Source organism: Carcharodon carcharias, chromosome X (assembly GCF_017639515.1).
Source record: "Carcharodon carcharias isolate sCarCar2 chromosome X, sCarCar2.pri, whole genome shotgun sequence".
NCBI lineage: Eukaryota > Metazoa > Chordata > Chondrichthyes > Lamniformes > Lamnidae > Carcharodon > Carcharodon carcharias.
Window position 1 is genome coordinate 6,038,748 of NC_054507.1, and position 25,796 is coordinate 6,064,543.

The window sequence follows — 25,796 nt, forward strand, 5'->3', positions numbered from 1 at the left end:
GGGTGAGGCTAGAGGCCTAACTTCTTTTGTTACAACTAGGACAAAGTCACAGAGAACTGATGCGGGCCTTCTGACCAGCCCGCCTCTGCACTCGCTACCATGGCTGCCTAGGATCTGCTTCTGGGATCGGCGGGCCCAACTCAATCCTGCACCCACCCACCCCACCACAGAAATTGCACAATTCTGGGCCCTTTTAAACTGAGGCAGATTTACCAAGTTTACCTGCCTTAGCAGCGAAAATCTGGCCACTAATTTCTAATGTAGTTTGGAACTGTATAATTTTCTTTTAAATGAAATGAAAGATCTTAAGGTAGTGCTCATGAACAATTTGTGATGCAGGATCATGATTGGGTCAGGATTCCAATGTGTACTGTTTCTTACAAAGGTCAGAAGTCTTTTGACACCCAACACAAGGCTGTCTTACTTAGTTGAAAATCATACAATCCTTGAAAGCTTGACACCTACAATAAACTCTTAACTATTACTTGTTAAAGGCCAAACAAAACATGTGAGTTGAAAGACACTGTGATGAAAGAAATCCAGATATCCTTCCCAGTCTATAAACTAACAACAGTTTTTGCTGATAAAGCATCTTTTGGAATAAAACAACCCATTAACTTCTAAGGAACTTGACTGTTGCTGTTCTAAGGTTTACAGGTTTACAATAGGAAATATACTACTATAACTGAGTAACTTATTTTCTTATATATGTGATTATTACCTTTTTAACACTACCTAAAGTGGCATAAAGGAGATCTTTTTCTTCCCCAGGTGCATTTACACCTGAAAAAAATCCTGTGTGTTTAGAAGACTGCAGCTGATGCAGCTTGAAAGCACAGGGGAACCTGCCCACAGATAATTCCCCAATTTTGCTACAGGATATAAGAGCAGAAGATTATGCAGTCTAGTGATTTTATTTTTATTATTAATATTCCCTCCCCCCACTTCTTGCAAAAGATTCCTTTAAGAAGTGAGATTCCAAGGATGACTGTACATATTGATGATGCAATGACACCCACATATCATGTACAAATAAATAATAAAAATTAAGTAATTTACTGGCATATTTTGTATCAAACTAAATGAGTGAAGAGTTCGTGACAACACAAGCTTTCTGACAGCAGGAACTTTGAGGCTCCAGATTTGCTGGCACAATACACAGACAGACCTTCCAACTGGAGAAAACTTTAGAGAGTGAAGATTCAGCCAAGTGTTGAAGATGCAAAATCTAGCCAAACTGGTTTAGGCTGTCAGAAAGCTTGTGTTGTCACAAACTCTTCACTCATTTTGTTTGATACAAAATATGCCAGTAAGTTATTTAATTTTTATTATTTATTTGTTCATGGGATGTGGGTGTCATTGGTAAAGCTAGCATTTTTTACCCATCCCTAATTGTCTTGAACTGGGTGACTTGTTCAGCCATGTCAGAGGGCAGTTAAGAGTCAGTCACATTGCTGTGGGCCTGGAGTCACATGTAGGTCAGACCAGGTAAGGACAGCAGATTTCCTTCCCTAAAGGACATTAGTGAACCAGTTGGATTTTTACAACAATCGATGATAGTTTCATAGTCACCGAAACGAAGACTAGCTTTCAACTCTAGCTTTTATTAATTAAATTTAAATTCATGGTGGGATTCAAACTTATGTCCCCACAGCGTTAGCCAGGGCCTCTGCATTAATGTTCAGTGACATTACCACTAAGCCACTGTCTCCCCACTAATCAAATAAATGCATGTATCTTTAAAAATTGTGGATGATTGTTCAAAAATAAAGATGTCACCCTTGTAATGATGGGCAGTTGGAAGGTGGTTTTTGCAAAAGATGATATTTTGTGAAATGAGTCATGTACATTTGTAATGTTTTATCCTGGAGTATTCGCTCAGTTGTTGAATGTCTTCCCTGCAGCTGTTCAGCTCCCACAGGAGATTAAGTAGAGTAGAGTCACGAAGGTCCAGAGTGTGCATGGTTTTCATTGAGGACTGGACTTAAGAAGCTAAATGACCTTTTCTCATGACATGCATTTTTCTGTGTGCCACTAATAGAGATGGAACACAGATGGATCCATCCTTACAGACATTCGCAATAGAATCTGCCTCCCACCAACTCCGCTGCCCCAAAAAATTTCTTTGAAGTTGCATTTTAAAGTTTAAATGTAATTTTCTGGGCACTGAGCCCACCTTAGAGTATGTGAATGAATTGGCATGCTTGAAAGTAAATCAATTCTCACCTCAGACTTGATCACTGGGGCATTTGTTACCATGTAATGCTTCTGGGAACAGAATTTGCTTCATGGACACCTCGTTGCTGCAGATAAAATGTCAGTTACTGCCGGCGGTATTTAATGGAGCCGATATTGGTCCCGTCTGCCAGCTGGAGAGCTGGAAAGAGCCCCGTATTGCCTCTGTTCAGGAAGGCCCGTCAAATTAAGTGCCAATCAAATACTTAACTGTGCAGCGCCACGCCTCTCCCCCAATAAAAGACCCCGAGGGTGGAAATCCTGCCAGTCAGAGGCTGGCTGCTATGCATAGCTCAGCAGCACCAGTGGGAGCGATGGCTGCTGCAGGTAATGCACCCACCCAAGTCCCAGGATTGCCGAGAAACCCAGGCCACGGGTGAATGATGGTGGGATGGGAGTCGCGGGACATGAGGAGTTGACAGCAAGAGCAGGGGCTCTCAGTGGGGCCCCTACTTTCCAACACCGGGTTCTTCAATCAAGCACTGAGTGCTTTTGAATGAGGAACTGCCCCCTGGAGCCTCGCAACCAACCCCAAAAGGGTTTGCTTTTCATGCTTCCCACATGGGGCTGCCTCACCACTGCTGGCTGAATACCAGCATTGGCTGGATGAGGCCCTTAGGTAGATTTAATTGCCCACTTGGCAGTGGGGCAGGAAGACCATCCATGAGCCTTCCCACCTTGGACTTAATCAAGGCAGAGGTAGGATAACAGCAGGGTCCCCACCCACCACCCTCCCACTAATTAACTGTCCCACCAAACTCTCCTCAGGGGAGAGAATTAAATTCTGCCCCGTGTGTCAGAACAAAGAAGTATTTTTAAAAAACTGTAAGACAACTGTTGGGTATTAACTACGGTATATAAAAAAAATTAAAAGAAAATTGCTGCAAAATACAATTTTATTTGTATTGTCTTGAGATATTTTGATAATGCACTTTAAATATAAATATAAATAATCTATTGTAATTGATATAAAGTTTAATTGATTTAACGTTTTTCAATCTGTGCCTTAATATCCACAAGTTGGTTGATAGTATACTAACAGAGCATTTCCTTGGTCATCGCAGATCAATTTTATACATTTCTTCATTTCAAATATATTTTGAAATGTGTTTGAGTAAGTTGACAATCATATCAGGCAGTTAGGCATCCAAATTATTTGCAGATGAACTAACCTTGAAACTGGGTGGAAAGACTATGTAGTTACCTCAACTTGAATGAAACACTGGGCTGGATGTAACAGGGTGCCATGGACCCCCGCAGCCCACCCATGCTCCCAATCTCTGCCCTGCAGACTTTTAACAGTTGATTGGCTGTTAATTGACATGAGGCGGGACTTCTCTCCCTCAGCAACAGAAAGTCCCGCCTCAAAGAGCTGCTGGCCAATCAGAGGCTGGCAGCTCTCAAGTACTGGCAGTGCCACCAAGAGCAGTGGCCACTGCTGGTACTGCAGCCAAGTCTACAATAAGGCCTACTGTGCTGGAGCCAGGAGCAGAGCTAAGTCTGGGACACTCACTGGGGCCAGGCTTGCAGGCCCTGGTGAGCTGTGGTGGGGCCAGGTTAGAAAGGCCTGGGGAAGGGAAAGCTGCACCTTGCAGTGGACCTAGGGGCCCCTCCCCACCGCCACCAGCCAGCGAAGAGAAAGCTGCCAGACTGGATCCTTGGCATAGGCCTCTTCCACTGTTGGTTAAATCCCAGTGACAGTGGGATGAGCCCCTTAAATGGGCACTAATTGGCCACTTACAGGCCTCAATTGGCCCATGGCCGTCGGTAAAACTGCAGTGAGGACAAAACGGGCAGGTATGCGGTTGGCACGGCACCCACTGGACTTTACACGCCCCCCTCACCTTCAACCCTGCCAGCAGGGGAGCTCACGATATTTGAAAATTAGATGGATTTCACTGATATCAGCCCAAAGTGACCATTGTGGAGGGTCAACTATTAATACAAGCTGTTTGGGGGTAGCGGGGTAGGTAGTAAGCTTCAGGTATAATTTGTACAATTATAGGGAATTGGAATCTAATATGTACTGTATATGCTGAAAATTATTACTCCTATCACGATGTTGCCTTTAGAAAATTAAGAACCTTCTGAAAATTAACTGGAGAACCCAAAGCATTGTGCAATATTGCGACAAACTTGAGATGGAATGGGAGATCTCCATACTGAAGATAGAAAACTAAAATGAGCAAATCATTCAAATCACTTTCAATCTGGCGATCATGTTTTCTTGCTATGGGTAATTGCAGAAATTTTGCGTGATGCTTGTTTTTTAAAAAAACTTCTCATAATTGGGATCTGTAATAAAGAAGTAACTAAGCCCAGTGAGATCTTGGATTGAACCATTGATTAGGTCACATTATTTGCATGACCGTCTTTTGTGTGACCATCTATGGCATGTCCATATTAATTGAGGGTCACAGACTTCAATCTGGATTTGAAGTAAACATGGAGAGTTGAAATGTAAGTCTCATTTTTTTCTCTTGTATTTGTTTCTGTATTCTCACCCCAATTGCAAGATTAAAATTAATAATGCTCAGTAAATGAGCACTTTTCTCAAGTGATAGATTGTGGAATTAAACTGCAGACTTGTCTATTGAATGAACCTGAATCATTCGGGATATTGGCTTTGGCTTGTTCATTTAAAAATAGTTCAACTAGAGATGACTATTTGGTGGTGAAGTACAATGGAGATTATACATGATGCCAGTAAATCTTGATGTATCAGGTATTGTACATGAAAATTATTAATCACTACTTTAAAGTTTTGAGATGGGTAATTTACTTATTTTGTTATGGTACTTCAGCAATATGAGGGAAACTTTGACTGGATTACATGAAATAAAAACTGACAGTGACAACATACATTTCCATGCATTGCCAATGGTGCCAAGGAAGTCTGTATATAAGATTTTATCAAAATCTTGTGCACCACCAAATAGCTTGGGGGGAGGAAAGCAGGCATCAGAAACAATGCCTAAACACTGGAGGGAGTCTGAAATTAGTTGTGATGTACATTGAAGTTTCCTTTGACATTACTGAAGGTAAACCATTTCTGTAAATGCCTGCAGAGGTTTTTTTTTACATTTTATATACCCCTAGAATTAGAATCCAGAGTTCAGTGCCCACAAGTTGGATCTTCGACAATTCCCAGTGTACTACGTTTAAAATATGTCCATATCTTGTTCTCATTATTTTTTGCAGTGTTCATGTTTTTTTTTTGCTGAGTATTAAATGCAAACAAAATGAAAAACTTTTATTAGAAATCTTTACAAAAATGTGAAATCTTATCGCTGGTTTCTGATTAATGTGAGAATTGTTTGTAAGACTATGACTAATGCTGAAAATCACCAGTCTGTTAACTTTTTCACATATCAACTACCAGTGCAAATTTTGTGGTCTTTGCATGGGGGAAGAAAGTTAAATGACAGGCAGAGGGCACTCTATGCTGCATAAAATGTAACCCACAGAAACATTCAAACCACTGCAGGGCTCGGCCAATTACATTTAAGTGTCAGGGATATGTGTTACCATCCTATTCTGAGAATCTGATTGTCCAGCTGAAAATATGAAGTTGCATGCAATCTCCACAACCTGTGAGGAAAAAACTCAGCCTTATCCATCACGAGAACATTGAACAACAACAAAAGCAACTTGTATTTATATATCACCTTTAATGCAGTAAAATGTCCCAAGACACTTCACAGGAATGTTATCTCACAAAAGTTGATACAGTAACACTTCAGAAGGTATTAGGGCAGATGACTAAAAGCTTGGTGAAAAAGGTAAGTTTTAAGCATTGTCTTATGGAAAAAAATGAGGCAGAGAGGATTAGGGAGGGAATTCCACAGCTTAGGGCCTTGGCAGCTGAAGGCACATCCGCCAGTGGTGGAGCGATTAAAATCAGCTGTTAAATGTCATTGGTGGAACAAGCCAAAGAATTTAGCAATAACCTACCTCATAAGTAATGTGAAAGAATTAGAAATCTGCATTTGTAAGCACTACCCATAGCGTACTGATTGTAAATACATGACCAAACTATTATTAACCTATTTAATGTGCACACAAGCCTTCAGGCATATACAAAAGATTATGTACATTTTTGAGATAGGAATATTGACACTTCAACTGCCATAGTGAGGTGCTTTTGCACCTAGTTAGGGCTACGCAGATTAACTTCTGCAGCTTGAGATATTTTTTTAAAATGGAGCCCCTAGAGTTCCATCCAGCCCTGCAACAGCAATGCTCAATATGATAAGTAGCAGTTACCGACTGATGACTTTTTAAAAATCTGCCTCCACCTGACTGTGTCAGTTGAATCCATGGATCTACTGTTTGATACTTGACACAGAGAACTTACTGAACTCATTTATCACTGCAGGGGTTACTAGGAATCAGAATTCATATCAGCTACCTCTGGACATTTCCAATTTTCATTAAATTATATGCTTTTTTAATGTCCTCTATTCTCTTTTGGCTTGAGTGTTAGTCCTTGTCCTCATTATGAATTAGGAGCAGGAGTAGGCCATTCGGTTCTTCGAGCCTGCTCCCTTTTTTATAAAACATGACATCAATGTCACTCTATTTTCTCGCATTTTCTCGGGTATTCTCTCACACCAGCAAAGTCCACAGATGATCTGTTAAGGCCTCACTTACACCAATTTCTAACTCCCTTTGGCATTCCCCATTCCTTTCACATGTGTTATCAAAGGATGTCATTCATTAAGTGTCCTTGACCTCTTGATCCTAAATTTCTTAAACTTCATGATAGGGACTGCAAAGCAGTTATTTCTGGGTAGAATGCATGACCTTCGGTCATCTCTAACCTCTGAGACATTAAATATTATCTCAACACTAACTTACCCCCTTTGTGGTCATTTATTTCAGGGGGATGGCAATATCATCAAACATGGGAAGAAAAATCAGGGCAAATCCCCACCCCTGATGGTTTAGTGGACAAATACACTGCATGCTATAGTACTGAACCAAAAGGGCCAGGTCTGATCCTTGGTCTGTGCTGAAGTAGGCTGATCTTATCAGGGATAACGGTAAAGTCATTGCAATAGGCTCAACTTCATGGCTTTGGGAGGGCAATAAATGAGTCGCACTCCTGGTTCTTGCTGGATGAGTACATGTGTGGATATATCTATTGAGAATCAGTTTGGGATGGGCTGTGATGATTTCCACAGTTAAGTAGTCTACTGATATTGCAGACTTGCATCATACTCCATTACAAGTTAGCACTTTTATGAAGGGTGGAGCAAAGGGTTAATACTTTAAGAGTACTATTGTATAGAATGTTCTTTATAGGGAGAGTTGTTGAGTTCTCAATGCCATTGCTTTTGAATAGGACCGAGTTTGACTTCTATTAAATTTATCATTGCAAATTTTGGAGTTTCTGAAACTCAAATACCCCTCCCCAGGTTTAAGGCTCATAATGGCATAATGTGTAGATTTCTTTTCCAGCTTACCTTGATCAGTTTGTCTGTAAATGCAACATCAATTCAAAAAGCATAATTTATGTTTTCAATTTTCGAAACCTCTGTCTTCATATTCCATTTTTTTATTCAGCCAAAAGCAAAATACTGCAGATGCTGGAAATCCGATATAAAAACAGAAAAATTGAAACACTCAGTAGGTCGTGCAGCATCTGTGGAAAGGGAAACAGAGTTATGTTTCAGATTGATGACCTTGTGTCCCACCTTTTTTTATTTAGCATTGCCATTTCATCTTATAGCAGTCGAGTGTTAAAATGGTGTGTGGAAAAGGTTGATCCCAACTCTGCGCAAATTGATGACTTGTCGCTAACTCTCTATTCCTGTCAAGGCAACATTAGATTTTGATTGGTTTGTTTCACACTTGAGTCAATAAGTGTTGAAGCTCTACTTTCTGATTTGAGCCAAGTTGGTTTTGTTCATTTTAACTTGTTCTTGTTTGACAAAAATGTAATTGCCTAGTCTTTGTAGTTCCTCCTTGTTTTGTTCTACTTTATTGTATAAAGAATTATTGTACAGAGAATGTAATTTGAAACTCTATTAAAGATATATGAAATACATGGTTCTCTTTTCAGTTTTTGTTTTGTTCCCTTTTAAAGTTGATTTTCCTTCCCTTTGTGTTCTCTGCATCTCCACACTCTGCAGTTTTCCACAGTATTCAGTTGGAAGGTGTATGGCAGCTGTCCTAGGATGGCTTGCTCTTCAATCTTTTTTTACACACATTCTACCTCTGATTAGATGTTCATCCCCTACAGGGGAAACATCCTATCAACGTCCACCCTGTAAGAATTTTGTAAGTTTCAATGAGGTCACCCCTCATTCCTCGAAACTCTAGGGAATACAGACTCAGTCTCCTCAGTCTCTCCTCATAGACAATCCCATCATCCCAGGGATTAATCTGGTGAACCTCTGTTGCACTCCCTCTATACAAGTATATCCTTCCTTAGATATGAGGAGCAAATCTGTGCACAATAGCTGAGGTGAGTTCCCACCAAGGCTATATATAACTGCAGCAAGGGACCCTTACTCCTGTACTCAAATTCCCTCGTGATGAAGGCCAATGTACCACTTGCCTTTCTAATTGCTTGCTGCACCTGATGCTAGCTTTTAGTGGCACATGAACAAGAATACCCAGGTCCCTTTGGACACCTGCACTTCCCAGCCTCTCACCATTTAAGAAATATTCTGCCTTTTTTTCTACCAAAGTGAATAACCTCACACTTATTCACATTATATTCCATAATCATGTTCTAGCCCATTCACTTAGCCTGTCCAAGTCCTCTTGAAGCCTCCTCACACATTCCCAGTTTGGTGTTATGAGAAAATTTGGAAATATTACATTTGGTCCCCACATCCAAATCATTTATATATATTGTGAACAGCTGTGGCCCAAGCACTGATCCTTGCGGCACCCAACTAGTAACAGTCTGCCATCTTGAGAATGATCCATTTATTACCACTCTCTGCTGCCTGTTAACCAATTCTTAATCCATGCTAGTATATTTCCCCCATCCCATGCGCTCTAATTTTATTTACTAACCTCTTGTGTGGGACCTTATCAAAAGCTTTCTGAAAATCCAAGTACACCACATCCACTGGTTCCCCTTTATCTATGCTACAAATGACATCCTCAATTGTCAAACATGATTTCCCTTTAATAAATCCATGTTGATTCTGCCCATTTTTACCATTCTTTTCTAAATGTCCAGTTATCACATCCTTTATAATAGTTTCCAACATTTTCCCTACTACTGACATCAAACTAACAGGTCTGTAGTTCTCCATTCTCCCTCTCCCTCCCTTCTTAAATAGTGGGGTTACATTTGCTACTTTTGAGTCCGCAAGAACCTTTCCAATATCTATAGAATTTTGAAAGATAATCACCAATGCATCTTCTATCTCACTAGCCAAACACTCTGGGATGAAGCTCATTTGGTCCAGGTGATTTATCAACTTTCAATCCAGTTGACTTTTCAAGTACTACCTCTTACTAATACTAATTTCTTTTAGTTCCTCAATTTCGTCTAGTATTTCTGGGAGACTTTCTGTATCTTCTTCCATGAAGACATGCAAAGGAACTGTTCGGTTTCTCCACCATTTCCCAGTTCTCCGCTATAAATTCTCCTCTCCCCACCTGTAATGGGTTCACATTTGTCCTAGCTAATCTTTTCCTTTTCACATAGCTAAAGAAGCTTTTATGTTCCTCGCTAGTTTGCCTTCATATTCTCTTTTCCCTTTCTTAATCAGTTTCTTGGTCCTCCTTTGCTGTGTTACGGACAAGAGGGGGTTTAATTTAGAACAGCCCTGATTTCTCCTCTCACTACCTGTCTGGAAACAGAAAGGTGTTTTTGATTTGATTTTCCCCTTTTTCAGTGGTGGTGTGTTTTCCCCAACCCTTCTGGTTTGGAGTGATCCAATCCTCTATTAATAACCCCATAGCAAACTCGAGACAGGGTAAAATCAGGTTAGTTTATTTTACACACACTCAAAACGTGGGAAGCAGGTTCACAACGTTCCTCACTTTCAACATTCATACGATAAAAGAGGGACAAGGGAAAGGGGTTCAGGGCTAAAACCACAGACAAAGTAAGAATTATAGTTTCACATGAGTCCAGAATCAAAAGGTCCAATAGCGTATTCCTTCAGAGGTTAATAAGCTGAAACTGTTGCAGGGTGATACGCTTTTCCAGAAGCGATGACTTCCACGATGGAAGAGGACACGCAGAGATGACTTAGTATTGTAGGCATAGAAGCAGAAATTCAGATGTTCTAGCAGAAAACAGGGCAGGATTTTACGTCCTGCGGGTGGGCGCATGTCTGACCCAATGGGGCATAAAAATAGTGTGCGATGACATCGGGCAAGCACCCCAACATCATCGCGCACTTATGCGTGCGAGAGTTGGCAGAGTGCCCGCCGACCACTAAGAGGCCTATTAAGGCCCTTAATCAATCAATTAAAGCCTATTTTTCGCTGCCCGTCCAACCTTATGATTCGGCCAGGCAGCCTTTCGATTTTTTAGCAAACCTCATCCACGGGTGGAATGAGGATTTCACAATGAAATAAAAAATAAATACAAATTTTTGGGCAAAATTTTTATTCTGTTAGTGTGAGTGAATCCCATGTCAGGAGGTTTTTTTCAGATTTTAAAACACTTTATTTTTGATTTCAAAATTGTTCAGCTCCCTAAGGCAGTTCCCTGCCTCCAGGGAGCTTTCAGTGCACAATCCCCTGTGCATGCTCAGACTTCTGCGCTTGCCCTCTACCCGCACCCACCCCAGCAGCGCTGAGGTTCTCAGTGCGTGTTTCACACTGGCCAGCCAGCGTGAAATCGCGGTTGGGGGCCAATGGCAGTCAGTGGACTGTTTCCCAGCTGCTCCCAGGCCTAGGCACCTTAAACCTGAGGCAGAAACTTTTGTTGCTATCTATTCGGTGGTAAATGGTAGACTGCCTGGGCTTACTTCCACATGGCAATATTACAGGTTCTAGCAGCTTGGGGAAGATCATCTGGCATACCTGTCACTCCTTCTCCTGGGTTTTGGGCAAAGGATGTATTTTCCAGGTCTGGAATCTTGAGATATTTAATATAGGAGTCAGCGTCCCTTTAGCCCTTGGAGACACAGCGTCTCCGGTGGCCAGAATTCTTCTTGAGAAATGTAAAGAAGCTTTGTGCAGTTCTGGGGGTGAAGAAGGAGTAATATTTGCACCTTCTTAGAGATTATGAGTCTCTGCAAGCTGAAACTGCTGTCTGAAGGCTAGAAATTCCTCTGGCATGAGTCATAGCTAGTCAGGCATGTCAGGGTGAAGCCCGATATATTTAAAAAGTATATATTTTTGTAAAGTAGATATATGTATATATTTTTTCCTTTGTGTCTTCTGATCAGGACAGCTGGGTTCTAAATTACTTCCAATTGTCAGGCTGACCACTTTTTCTGGCAACCGTATAAGCCATTTCCTTTGATCTAATGCAGTCTTTAACTTCTTTCGTTAACCATGGTTGATTTACCTTTCCCTTTGGATGTTTGTGCCTGAGAAGAATGTATACCTGCTGTAGACCATGTAGTATTTCTTCAAATACCAGCCATTGCCTGTCTACCATCAAATCTTTGTGTGTTTTCCTAATCCACCATAGCCAACTTGCCAACGTCATACCTTCATAATTTCCTTTCTTCAGATTTAAGATTCTAGTTTCAGAGTGATCTATATCACATTCAAACTTAATGCAAAATTCTATCTATCATATTATGGTCACTGTTTCTCAAAGGCAAGATTATTAATTAGCCTTTTCTCATTACACAACACTAAATCCAAAAAACCCAATCCATAGTTGACTCCTCAACGTACTGCTCCAGAAACCCATCTCATACACACTCCAGGAATTCCTCCTCCAGAGCATTAGTGCTGATTTGGTTAACCCAGTCTAGGCATAAATTGAAGTCGCCCGTTATTACTGTATTACCCATGTTACATGCATCTCTAATTTCCCGATTTATACCATGCCCAACATTTCCACTACAGTTTGGTGGCCTATAAACAACTCCCGTCAATGTTTGCTGCCCCTTGCTGTTTCTTAGCTCCACCCAAACTGATTCTACATTTTGATCCGTCAATCTAAGATCCTCTCTTACCAATGTACTGATATCGTCCCTTATTAAGAGTGCTACCCCACCTCATTTTCCTTTTTGCCTATTGCTCCTAAATGCCGAATATCCTTGGATATTCAGTTCCCAACCTTGGTCACCCTGTAGCCATGTCTCTGTAATGGCAATTAAATCACACCCATTTACCTCAATTTGTGCATTCAAATCATCAACCTTTTTGCGAATACTATGTGCATTCAGATAGAGTGCCCTTAATTCTGCTTTTTTAACATTATTCTCTATTCCGATCCTATTTGATGCTTGTCTATGCTTCACCTGTCTTCTATTTTTGCTTTCTACTTTTTACCAGTTCTGTTTCCCTCGAATCTGAGCTCCCGCTCAGGTTCCCACCCCCTTGCCAATCACGTTTAAACCCTCCCCAACAGCACTAGCAAATCTCCCTGCGAGGATGTTAGTCCTTGTCCTGCTAAGATGCAGCCCATCCATCGTGTACAGGTCCCTCCTGCCCGAGAACTGGTCCCAATGCCTCAGAAATCTCATGCCCTCCCCCCACACCAGTTCTTCAGTCACCTGTTCAATCACTCAACTCTCCTAGTTCTATGCTCACTAGCATGTGGGATTGGAAGTAATCCTGAGATTACTGCTTTAGAGGTCCTGCTATTTGACTTCCTTCCTAGCTCCCTGAAATCTGCTTTCAGGACCTCATCCGCCTTCCTACCTAAGTCATTGGTACCGATGCGGAACACGACCTCCGACTGTTCACCATCCCCCAGAAGAATGAAACCGCTCCGTGACATCCCTGACTGGCAAGGGAGGCAACACATCATCCTACAGCCACAGAAACGCCTATCTGTTCTCCTTACTAATGAATACCCTATCATTACTGCTCTCCCCCTCTTCTTCCTCCTCTCCCGTACAGCTGAGCTGCCTGTGTTGCCATGAATTTGGCTCTGAATACACTCCTCCAAGGAACCAACACCCTCACCAGTATCCAAAATGGAAAACCGATTAGTGAGCAGGACCTCGGGGTCTCCTGCACCACCTGCCTGGTTCTTTTGGACTGCCTGGCAGTCACCCATTCCCTTTCTGCCTCCATGTTTCTAAGCTGCAGCATGACCACCTCTCTGAACGTGCTATCCATGTAGCTCTCAGCCTCATGGATGCGCCACAATGACTCCAGCCACCGCTCGATCTCTGAAACCCAGAGCTCAAGATTCTACAGTTAGCAACACTTCCTGCACATGTAGTCATTTAAGTCACTGGTAGCATCCACGACTTCCCACAGACTACGGGATGTGCATTCCACATGACCGAGCTGCCCTGCCATACCTTAACTTCACTTACATTAACTTTATTTTACTTTAGTTTACTTATATCAACTTTATTTTACTTGGCCTTAACTTAATAAATCTTACAATTATGATAAACCTTACTAGTACTGATAAATCCAACTAATACGTAACTCACTTTAGCTATTTAACAATTATTTAAAACTTTACATTTCCACATCGGCCAAGAGCAGTTACTCAACAACTTGCGGCTTTCCTGTGACATCACTGTTCACCTTTTTTTCAAACTCAGCACATTCTCAGACTCTCGGAAGCTCCTCCCCCTGCTCTGTGAGTATCTCCCACAGGTCCACCTCACCACTCCTCTTCCCGAAGGTAAGTGATGTAGACTGTGCTCCCCGGGCTGTATTGATACTCTTTCCGCTCTGTGAGTATCTCCCACAGGTCCACCTCACTACTCCTCTTCCCGAAGGTAAGTGATGTAGACTGTGCTCCCCGGGCTGTATTGATACTCTTTCCGCTCCGTGAGTATCTCCCACAGGTCCACCTCACCACTCCTCTTCCCGAAGGTAAGTGATGTAGACTGTGCTCCCCAGGCTGTATTGATACTCTTTCGCTCCGTGAGTATCTCCCACAGGTCCACCTCACCACTCCTCTTCCCGAAGGTAAGTGATGTAGACTGTGCTCCCCGGGCTGTATTGATACTCTTTCGCTCCGTGAGTATCTCCCACAGGTCCACCTCTCCACTCCTCACCCTGAAGAAGAGCACAGAAACAATACACTATGCCACTAGAGTTTATATTGGCTTTCAATTTTTAAAAGCTGATTGTTGGTACCATGTATCTGCCATTTTAGATGCTTGCTGCTGGTGGTCATCATCAGTTTGTTTTGAATTCATTCATGGGATGTGGGCATCACTGGCTAGACCAGCATTTATTGCCCATCCCCAACTGCCTTCATTCAGAGGGCATTTAAGAATCAACCACATGGCTGTGGCTCTGCAGTCACGTGTAGGCCAGACCGGGTAAGGACAGCAGATTTCCTTCCCCAAAGGACATTAGTGACCCAGATGGGTTTTTACGACAATCGGCAATGGTTTCACAGTCATCACCACACTTCTAATTCCAGATTTTTTATTGAAAGATTAGGGCTATAAAAGTTTACAGAGCTGCCATCGATGCCAAACCACGGTTGGCTAGCATCCATTCAGCTTTCATAGGGTGGAATAGCACTGCATTCCCCTTCTTTAGTGTTGATACCCACCATATTACATGCAGGAAGTGATTGCTAGGATTGTAAGTGGCAGTTTGTATGGTGTAGGTTTAGTGGTTTCTCTGCCCATTTTCAGGTTTAGTTTCCTGATGTATAATCAAAACATTACCAAAATATAATGGACAGCACCATCTAATGGCAAGTTATGAAGTACATCTTCCAGTTGCCAAAGGTGAGCAGTTTTTTCTGGAAATTGTGGTGCGCCTTTTGCTACACAAAATAAAAAAGAGTTCTGGAACTCAATGATGTAATGTAGAATTATATAGAATTTAGAGCACAGAAAGGTGGTGATATAGTGGTATTGTGACTAGACTAGTAATCCAGAGTAATGCTCTGGGGACCCATGTTTGAATCCCACCATGGTAAATGGTGGAATTTGAATTCAATAAGAATCTGGGATTAAAAGTCTAAATAATTGTTGCAAAAACCCATCTGGTTCACTAATGCCCTTTAGGGAAGGAAATCTGTCTTCCTTATCTGGTCTGGCCTACATGTGACTCCAGACCCACAGCAATGTGGTTGACTCTGAAATGGCCTAGCAAGCCACTCAGGTGTATTAAACTGTAAAAAAGCCTTTGTCTCAGATCTGCACTAAGTGCAATAGCAGGGAAAAGGATGTTTTCACCTTCTAGCCACAATGGCGGCTTTTTGCGCCATATCGTCCCCTTCCCAGTGTGTCCCTCCTCATTAATTACATTCACAGAGCTCAGATCCACCCCGCTGTGACCTCAGTGATTCCTCGCTCCGGGCGCCATATTTAAAGTGCACCAGAGCGCAGCCGACTTCATGTCTTCAGACCAGGGCTGCTTCAGACCAGATGGCTTCGATAGCAAAGAACAAGGGAGCCCCAAATTTACTGACACCTCTCTGGGATGCATGCTGGACACAACAGAAGACCAACACAATGTCCTCTACACCCGCTTTGGCTGCAGGAGGTCCACCAGAGTCACCAATCTGGCTTGGGAGGCGGTGGCAGCAGCGGTCAGCGCCACCAGAGCACAGAGGAGGTCAGTCATCCAGTGCAGGAAGAGAATGAATGGTCTCACCCATTCCACCAGGGTAAGTCACTTCTTATCACTCACAACCCCATCACACACCCACAGGGATCTCACAACTCAAGGGACAAGACCACTAACTCTCAAACACACCCTCACATCTCCATCAGACTCATACCCTCTGGAGCTCGTGTCCTCATCCCGTCCACATCTCCGCTCACCACACAAACATCCCACACACTACCATGTGTCCTGCTCACACTCTCTCCATCTGTTTTCATGCAGGAGAAGATGGCTCACTCACAACAGCAGGGAGAGGTCCCAGACTGGGGGCTGGAGTGGCCCACATTAGGCCCCTCACTCACTTTGAGCAGTGAGCCATCGCACTGACTGGTGAGGGTGTGGACCGTGCCTGTGGTGACAGTGAGATCGGTGGTGAACACCCACGTGAGAATCCTGCACCACATCATCCCTCTCTCAATATAAATGTGAGTGCTCTCTCTCTGTCTGCTGCTTTTGACTCTGCTGCCATGCACTTAATTATCTCTACTTTGGTTCACAGGGAGCTTTGCCAAGGGACCAACACCCTCAGCCAGCCAGTCCCTCAGCTCTGTCCAGGCCCTCACCTCCAGCCAAGAGGACACCTCCTCCATTGAAGAGCTGGAAATAAGCAGCCTGGAAGATCCATCACAGCGCTTACCCACACCCTCCACCTGTGCAGAGACACACACCTCGGTGGAACCTGGATCTAGAATAGGCTTGGGTTCACAGTCTGTTTGTTACCGCACAGACACGTGTCCGCAGCAGGAGGAGGCAGGTTCCGCTGAACTCCCCCCCAGAGGGCTGCTGGGGAAGAGGCACTGGGGGGTTTGAGTCAGATGATGAGTCTCTGGATTCGGCCTTCCAACTCATCATGGAAAGTCAGCAGGTGGGGGAGCATCACGCAGAGCTATTGGAAGCACTCAACAGAGAGGCACATGAGTCGGAGGAGTGTGTACGCCTGCTCTCTGATGAAGTGGTGCCCAACATGTACATGCATGGAGGTCTCCATGGGGAGGATGGCGGACACCATAGAGACCCTGGTCCAGCAGAACATGGAGATGTGTGCAGACCTGCACTCCACTGCGGTAGCTATGGGTGAGTTCCTGCAGCGGCAACGCGAGAGGGAAGTGGGGCAACTCGACATCCCTCCAGGTGCTCCTTACCCTTAAGCAGCCAAGCCGGGACCCTGGAGCACCCGAAGGGAGGAGAAACAGCAGCTGGACACCTCTGGGTCATCTACTCAGGAATCTCAGAGGCTGTTCTCTCCCTCAGAGACCCCTTTGCCTGTGGCCCTCTCAACTTTGTCCTCTATCACCCCAGAGGGAGCAGCTGGCCCACAGGAGGACAGCCAGAGCAAGCCGAGGCCCTCAAGGCCTCGACTCTCCAGAGGATGTATGCTGATGTCATTGGAGGCAACAGGGCCAACCACTGGACAGGCTGTCTCCACCCCTGCTGCGGGTATCAGGGCAGCACCTAGAAGTATTAAGCCTAGAAAAGTTAAGAAATTCTGATCACAGGTGGTTGTACAGGTGAGCACATTTTGTCACTTTTTAAGTGAAAATATATTAACTTTCACTGAATAATGTGTAATGGTGTCTTTCAGTTTCATTAACAGGCTTCGAGAGTCCTCCCCCTGCATCACCCACCACCTCCCCGACAAACTAGCAGTTCAGTTGCACACAGCTGGCCCACGAGTGATTCTGGAGGGAGAAGTGTGTGTGTGGCAGGGCCTTTCAGAGCCTCGTGTAACCCTCTCCCACACACGTGGAGCCTTCCTCAATCACACTCATCTCACTGTCCTGAGCATTTTCAATGCTGCCTGCTGGGGTTCACTTTCAGTGTCCATCTGAGCTGACCTGCCTCTCTGCCCACCCACTGACCACGTAAACCCAAGGCTCCACTCTCTTTCGATTTCAAAAACATGGTCATAGTCAGGTTTCTTCTCAGCTCCTCCATCTTTTCCCTTCCCCCAGTCACCCATGTCCTTTCCCCCATCACTGTTGACCCCGCTGGCATCACCTTCCACCTCCCCCACTGTCACCTACCAGCCAGAGCCCTTTTTCTTTCCGGGATGTCCAGGTGAATGTGCACGTTCCCCAATTCCTGAGAATCCCACCCCATCCACATTGACCTCCCCGACCTCCTCCTTCCCACCCCCAGGGTCTGTGTCTGCCTCCGAGTCCCCACCAAACACCCTCTTGGTCCCTAATACTGCTACCGATGCACCCTCACCCTCCCAATCTTCTGGCTCCCTCTGCCCCCTCTCATGCTCACCATTCCCTCCTTCCATGCCCACCCTCAGTTCACTCCCCAAGGGGCAGTCATTCACTCCACAGACACCTCCCTTGCACATTCACCTAGACATCTCCCCACCTTACTACCTTCTCCCCCATACTCCCTCCTCCCCCCGGACGCCCTGCTCCTCCCGGACTCCCTCCTCCTCGCATACTCCCTCCCCCTCCCAACCTCACCGCCCCAACACCTCCTGTGAGCTGCTTCATGGCGGAGCCATGTCCGTGAGAATCCAACCAGCATGTGATACACGTGTTCCTCCACGTTCCAGTTGTTGTTGGACTCCAGCATCTTCTGCTCCTCAGATGTCTGTGATGTGAACAAGGCCCTGACAGTAAGTCCCGACTTCTGCAGGTCACACCTGTCCAGACGTGTTCTGAGCCGGTGTGTTTTCCCGCTGGCATAATGCTATATCTGGCATGGGGGTCGATTGCAGTCGGGCCTTAATTAGCATCCCATGAGCGGGATGCAAAGCAGGTTCACGCCAGCCTCCACCGGGATTGGCGTTACGCCAAGACAGATACCATCGGATGATCCCGCTAGGCGCGAAATCGATTTTTGGCCTTCCCGCCATATTGTACTTTGCCTCCGCCTGCCATGATGCCCGATGTCAACGGGGGCAGAAAATTCCACCCTAAAAAGGAATGAAACCAGACCGACCACCCAACATCGACCTAGACACAAGAAACATCAATGGCAAACTCAGCCGTGTCAACCCTGCAAAGTCCTCCTTACTAACATCCCGGGGCTTGTGCCAAAATTGGGAGAGCTGTCTCACAGACAAATTAAGCAACATAGTCATCCTCACGGAATCATACCTTACAGATAATGTCCCAGGCACCACCATCACCATCCCTGGGTATGTCCTGTCCCACCGGCAGGGCAGACCCAGCAGAGGAGGCAGCACAGTGGTATACAGTCAGGAGGGAGTTGCCCTGGGAGTCCTCAACATCGACTCTGGACCCCATGAAGTCTCAGGGCATCAGGTCAAACATGGGCAAGGAAACCTCCTGCTGATTACTACATACTGCCCTCCCTCAGCTGATGAATCAGTGCTCCTCCATGTTGAACACCACTTGGAGGAAGTACTGAGGGTGGCAAGGACGTAGAATGTACTCTGGGTGGGGGACTTCAATGTCCATCACCAAGAGTGGCTCGGTAGCACCACTACTGACTGAGCTGGCCGAGTTCTAAAGGACATAGCTGCTAGACTGGGTCTGTGGCAGGTGGTGAGGGAACCAACAAGAGGGAAAAACATACTTGACCTCATCCTCACCAACCTGTCTGCCACAGATACATCTGTCCATGACATTATCGGTAGGAGTGACCACCGCACAGTCCTTGTGGAGACTAAGTCCCACCTTCACATTGAGGATACCCTCCATCGTGTTGTGTGGCACTACCACCGTGCTATATGGGATAGATTTCAAACAGATCTAGCAACTCAAAACTGGGCATCCATGAGGTGCTGTGGGCCATCAGCAGCAGCAGAATTGTACTCGAACACAATCTGTAACCTCATGGTCTGGCATATCCCCCACTCTATCATTAACATCAAGCCAGGGGATCAACCCTGGTTCAATGAAGATTACAGGAAGGCATGCCAGGAGCAGCACCAGGCATACCTAAAAATGAGATGTCAACTTAGTGAAGCTACAACACAGGACTACTTGTGTGCCAAACAACATAAGCAGCATGTGATAGACAGAGCTAAGCAATCCTACAACCAACGGATCAGATCTAAGCTCTGAAGTCCTGCCACATCCAGTCGTGAATGGTGGTGGACAATGAAACAACTCACTGGAGGAGGAGGCTCCACATATATCCCCATCCTCAATGATGGAGGAGCCCAGCACATCAGTGCAGAAGACCATAAGAGGTAGGAGCAGAAGTAGGCCATTCAGCCCATCGAGTCTGCTCCACCATTCAGTGTGATCATGGCTGATCTGATAATCCTCAACTCCACTTTCCTGCCTTTTCCCCATAACCCTTGATTCTCTTACTGATTAAAAATCTGTCTATCTCAGCCTTGAATATACTTAACGACTCAGCTTCTACAGCCCCCCTGCAGTAAAGGATTCCAAAAGTTCACTACCCTCAGAGAGAAGAAATTCTTCCTGATCTCTGTCTTAAATGGGCGACTGCTTACTCTGAGATTATGCTCTCTGGTCCTAGGCTCTCCCACAAGGGGAAGCAACCTCTCAGCATCTACCCTGTCAAGCCTCCAAAAAAACTTGTATGTTTCAATAAGGTCACCTCTCATTCTTCTAAACTCCAATGAGTACAGGCACAACCTACTCAACCTCTCCTCATAAGAAAATCCCTCCATCCCCAGGATCAACCTTGAGAACCTTCTGTGGACTGGCTCCAATGCCAGTATATCTTTCCTTAGATACAAGGACCAAAACTGTTCACAGTATTCTAGGTGTGGTCTAAATAGTCCTTTGCATTTGCAACCACCTTCAGGCAGAAGTGCCGAGCGGATGATCCATCTCGGCCACCTCTGGAGGTCCCACCTCTGGATGCTGCAAAGGCTATGGGCCCTGACAATATTCCAGCAATAGTACTAAAGACTTGTGCTCCAGAACTTGCTGCACCCCTAGCCAAGCTGTTCCAGTGCAGCTACAACACTGGCATCCCTGGGCCTGGCCAAGTTGGCCATCAATGGGTCCAGGCAGCAAGCGATCGAGGGGGTCGGCCGGCCCGACTGTCTGCCCCTCTTCCGCGGCTACATTTGCAGCCGGATGTCCCTAGAGAGGGAGCACACAGTGTCTGCTGGCACAGTCGAGGCCTCCGTGCTCAGTGGGCACCGCGAGTACTGGGGTGTTTCATTGACCCCTTTAATCACATTTTGGTTTGATGTTTGTAAGTTTCCTTTAAATGTTGTCTTTGTTTTTGCAGTTTCCCTTTAAGAGGCTGCCTGTTACTTTGTCCCTTGGTTTGTTACTTTAGTTTATTTCTTTTGTAACTAAAGAGTTACAACACTGGCATCTACCCGGCTATGTGGAAAATTGCCCAAGTATGTCCTGTACACAAAAAGCAGGACAAATCCAACCCAGCCAGTTACTACTCCATCAGTCTACTCTCCATCATCAGTAAAGTGATGGAAGGGGTCATGAATAGTACTATCAAGTGGCACTTGCTTAGCAATAACTTGCTCACTGATGCCCAGTTTGGGTTCCGCCAGGGCCACTCAGCTCCTGACCTCATTACAGCCTTGGTTCAAACATGGACAAAAGAGCTGAACTCCTGAGGTGAGGTGAGAGTGACTGCCCTTGACATCAAGGTAGCGTTTGACCGAGTGCGGCATCAAGGAGCCCTAGCAAAATTGGAGTCAATAGGAATCAGTGGGAAAACTCTCCACTGGCTGGAGTCATGCCTAGCACAAAGGAAGATGGTTGTGGTTGTTGGGGGTCAATCATCTAAGTCCCCGGACATCACTGCAGGAGTTCCTCAGGGTAGTGTCCTAGACCCAACAATCTTCAGCTGATTCGACAATGACCTTCCTTCCATCATAAGGTCAGAAGTGGGGATGTTCGCTGATGATTGCACAATGTTCAGCACCATTCGCGGCTCCTCAGATACTGAAGCAGTCCATGTCCAAATGCAGCAAGACCTGGATAATATCCAGGCTTGGGCTGACAAATGGCAAGTAACATTCATGGTACACAAGTGTCAGGCAATGACCATCTCCAACAAGAGAGAATCTAACCATCTCCCCATTACATTCAATGGCATTACCATCACTGAATCTCCCACTATCAACATCCTGGGGGTTACCATTGACCAGAAACTGAACTGGACCAGGTGCATAAATACTGTAGCTACAAGAGCAGATCAGAGACTGGGAATCCTGCGGCGAGTAACTCACCTCCTGACTCCCCAAAGTCTGTCCACCATCTACAAGGCACAAGTCAGAAGTGTTATGGAATACTCTCCACTTGCCTGGATGAGTGCAGCTCCCACAACACTCAAGGAGCTTGACACCATCCAGGACAAAGCAGCCCGCTTGATTGGCACCCCATCCACTTGCATTCACTCCCTCCACCATCGACGCACAGAGGCAGCAGTGTGTACCATCTACAAGATGCACTGCAGGAACTCACCAAGGCTCCCTAGACAGCACCTTCCAAACCCATGACCTCTACCATCTAGAAGGACAACAGCAGCAGACACATGGGAACATCAACGCTTGCTAGTTCACCTCCAAGTCACACACCATCCTGACTTGGAAATTCAGGAAAATCACCGTTCCTTCACTGTCGCTGGGTCAAAATCCTGGAACACTCTCCCTAACAGCACTGTGGGGCCTTAATTTTACCTTTGTCAGGCGCATGTGATCGGCAAGCCTAGGAGCGGTTAACTGGACTCCGACTGCAATTTCATGCTGGCTGGCCAATTAACGGCCAGTCAGCCTGAAACGCATGCTGAAAAGCTCAGCGCTGCCGGAAGAGGGCGGGCGATGACATTTCTGCGGGTGTGGGTAAGCGCTGAGAGAGAGCTCCCTGAAGGCAGACAGCTGCCTCAGGGAGCTGCAGACCTGAAAATGCTAAAATAAAGGTTTTAAAAGCTGAAAAAAAATGTCCATGCAACATAATCAATCAACTGAAAATAAAACAGATAAAAATGCTGTCCACAGATATTTATTTTTATTTTATTTAATACCGGAAATTTCATCCCACCCTTGGATGAGGTTTGATGAAAAATGCAAGGCCACCTGGCCAATTCGCCCGTCCACCAACCATAAGGTTGGATGGGCCATGGAAAATCAGAGACAATTGCGCTCTTAATAGCCCCCTTCATTGTAATCGGGTGCACTTCCCACTTTTGCACACGCCTGCCGAGTGAAATATCGTACGAGTGTGCGATGACTTCAGGACACTCGCCTGACGTCTTCTTGCACAATTTTACTCCCGATCAGGTCAGGCAGGTGACCGCCCGTGGGATGTATAATTCAGCCCCAGGTGTACCTTTTTTTTAATTCATTCATGGGATGTGGGTGTCACTGGTTCAGTCAGCATTTATTGCCCATCCCTAATTGCCCTTGAGAAAGCAATTGAGAAGCACCTTCCAAACCTACGACCACTACAATCTAGAAGGACAAGGGCAGCAGACACATGGGAACATCACCACCTGGAAGTTCCCCTCCAAGCCACTTACCATCCTGACTTGGAAATATATCACCGTTCCTTCACTGTCACTGGGTCAAAATCGTGGAACTCCCTCCCTAACAGCACTGTGGGTGTAGCTACACCACATGGACTGCAGCGGCTCAAGAAGGCAGCTCACCACCACCTTCTCAAGGGGTAATTAGGGATGAGCCATAAATGCTGGCCTAGCCAGTGAAACCCACATCCTGTGAAAGAAGAAAAAAAATGAAGTATGGATGATCGTTAAGTACTTCATTGAAAGATTCCTCGAGCTTCATTTGAACAGAGTAGGCAGCTGAAGACAGATCAGACAGGTCAGAGTGGGAGTGGGACAGAGAATCGAAATGACAGGTGACCAGAAGCTTGGTCACGCTTGCAGCTTGAACGAGAGTGTTCAGCAAAGTGCTCATCCAATCTCTGTTCGGTCTCTCCAAAGCTTTATGAGCAATGAATACAGTATATTACAATAGAAGAAGTAGAAGCAAATTGTCGTTCCACCTGGAAGGATTGTTTGGGGCCTTTTAGGGAGGAAAAGGGAGAAGATAAAATGGCAGATATTGCATCTCTTGCAGTTGCATGGGGTAGACACCATGGGAAGGGGAGTGGATTTGGGGGCTGATGATAGAGTGGGCAAGGGTGCCACAGAGGGAATGGTCCCTTCAGAATGCTGAAAAAGAGAAGAGATGTGCTTGGTGGTAGCATCACACTGGTAGAAATGATACGTTGAATGTGGAGAACGATGGGGTGGAAAGTTTGGACAAGGGGGATCTCTATCGTGGTTCTGGGAGGGAAGGAGTGAGGGAAAAGGGATGGGTAAGGTTGAGGACCCTGTCAACCCTGGAAGTGAATCCTCAATTGAGGAAAAAGGAAGAGATCAGATGCATGGTGTGAGAGGTGGCATAAAAGAAATGCAACAAAGAAACTAGGAGAACGGGGCATCAGAAGAATGTAGGTCGGAAGAGACTGAACAAGGGGAGAAAAGAAAGTTGAGATAGGCAGGGTCATGGTCTGGAATGATGGAGGAGGAGGTGTCAAACAGTTGGTGTCCAGCCTCTGCGAGGCTATCAGCTGGTTCAATGACACTTAGGGTTGACTATGAGAGGACAGAGTGCTGCAGGCCCTGAAGGAAGGAGGTCAGTGGTTGAGGGGAATAATTTGACATCAGGGGGCAGCATGTAGGTGAAAAATAGGAGGGGGCCAGGATAGAGGTAGGAGAGAGGGGTTTAAGAAGACAGTTTGTGATAGGGAAAAGAAGCTGGGCGTTTTCTGTCCATTACAGGATGATCCTGGAATAGTGAGCAGTTTTAGCAAATGAGAGCAGGACCCAACAATGTTTTTAAGTAGTCCAGCCAGATTTGGCTATGGATGGCTAAACCACTCATCCATTATATCCATTCAAGCCGTTAGGACTTAAGGGAGCAGTGTTGAGGGTTGTATCAGGGGGAATGGCCAGGGTGAGAGAGAGTAGTAGTTTTATTGAGGACTGGGGCACAAATGTAGCAGTGAGCAAAGAGGCAAAGACCACACAGTTGGGATGTTTAAAGTGTGGTTTTTGAATGAGCCAGGGTATAGTTATTTTCCAGGTGTGTATACAGGAGGAAGGATTGCAGCATGGCAGGGGATGTGGGTGACGAGTGATGCAAGGAAGTGATCAGAGATGGCCTTATCTGTGGTTGATATGATGGGAGGGAAGCAGTGAAGATAGATCAGTTACAAAAAGCCTGCAAGGCCTCAATTTTCAGTCCAATGCCCCTTGCTGCACAGGATGGAGAGAGTGAGGTTTGAAGTGGGGTACCTGAGTAACTGATCATGTACTCAATTCCAGTCCCCAGAATGGAATGTGATAGGGCTGTGGGTGGTGGGAGAAAAACAAATATCATTAGCAGAATAGTACCCAAATAAAATTATTTTAGTATCTTTCGCAATATAGCAGAATTCTAAAGTAACATTTCTTTCCAATAACAACAAAGCAATTTGTATTTACACAGCATCTTTAACACAATGAAATGTCCCAAAATGGGTCAGAAGATGAAATTTCAAACTGTATCACAAAAGGTAACAGTATGGTATCTAATCTCCAGCTGGTCGGATAGCAGGTTTTCCAGAACATCTTAAAGAATTAAAGAGACACGGAGAGGCAAAGAGATTTAGGGAGGAAATTCCAGAGCTTTGGCTGTAGCAGCAGGATGCACAGCCACCAATGGAGGTGCAATTAAAAGTGGGAATTCTCAAAAGTGCCCAAGTTGGAGGATCTTGCAGAAGTGTGGGACAGAAGATTTTAGAAAGGGGGAAGTGGTAAGGCCATGGAGAGATTTGAGAACAAGGTTGAGATTTTTTCAATCGAAGCATTGCTGGACCCGGAGCCAAAGTAGGCCATGGAGCACAGTGATATCAGTTGCACAAAACTGTGAATCAAAAGGCCTCAGTGGC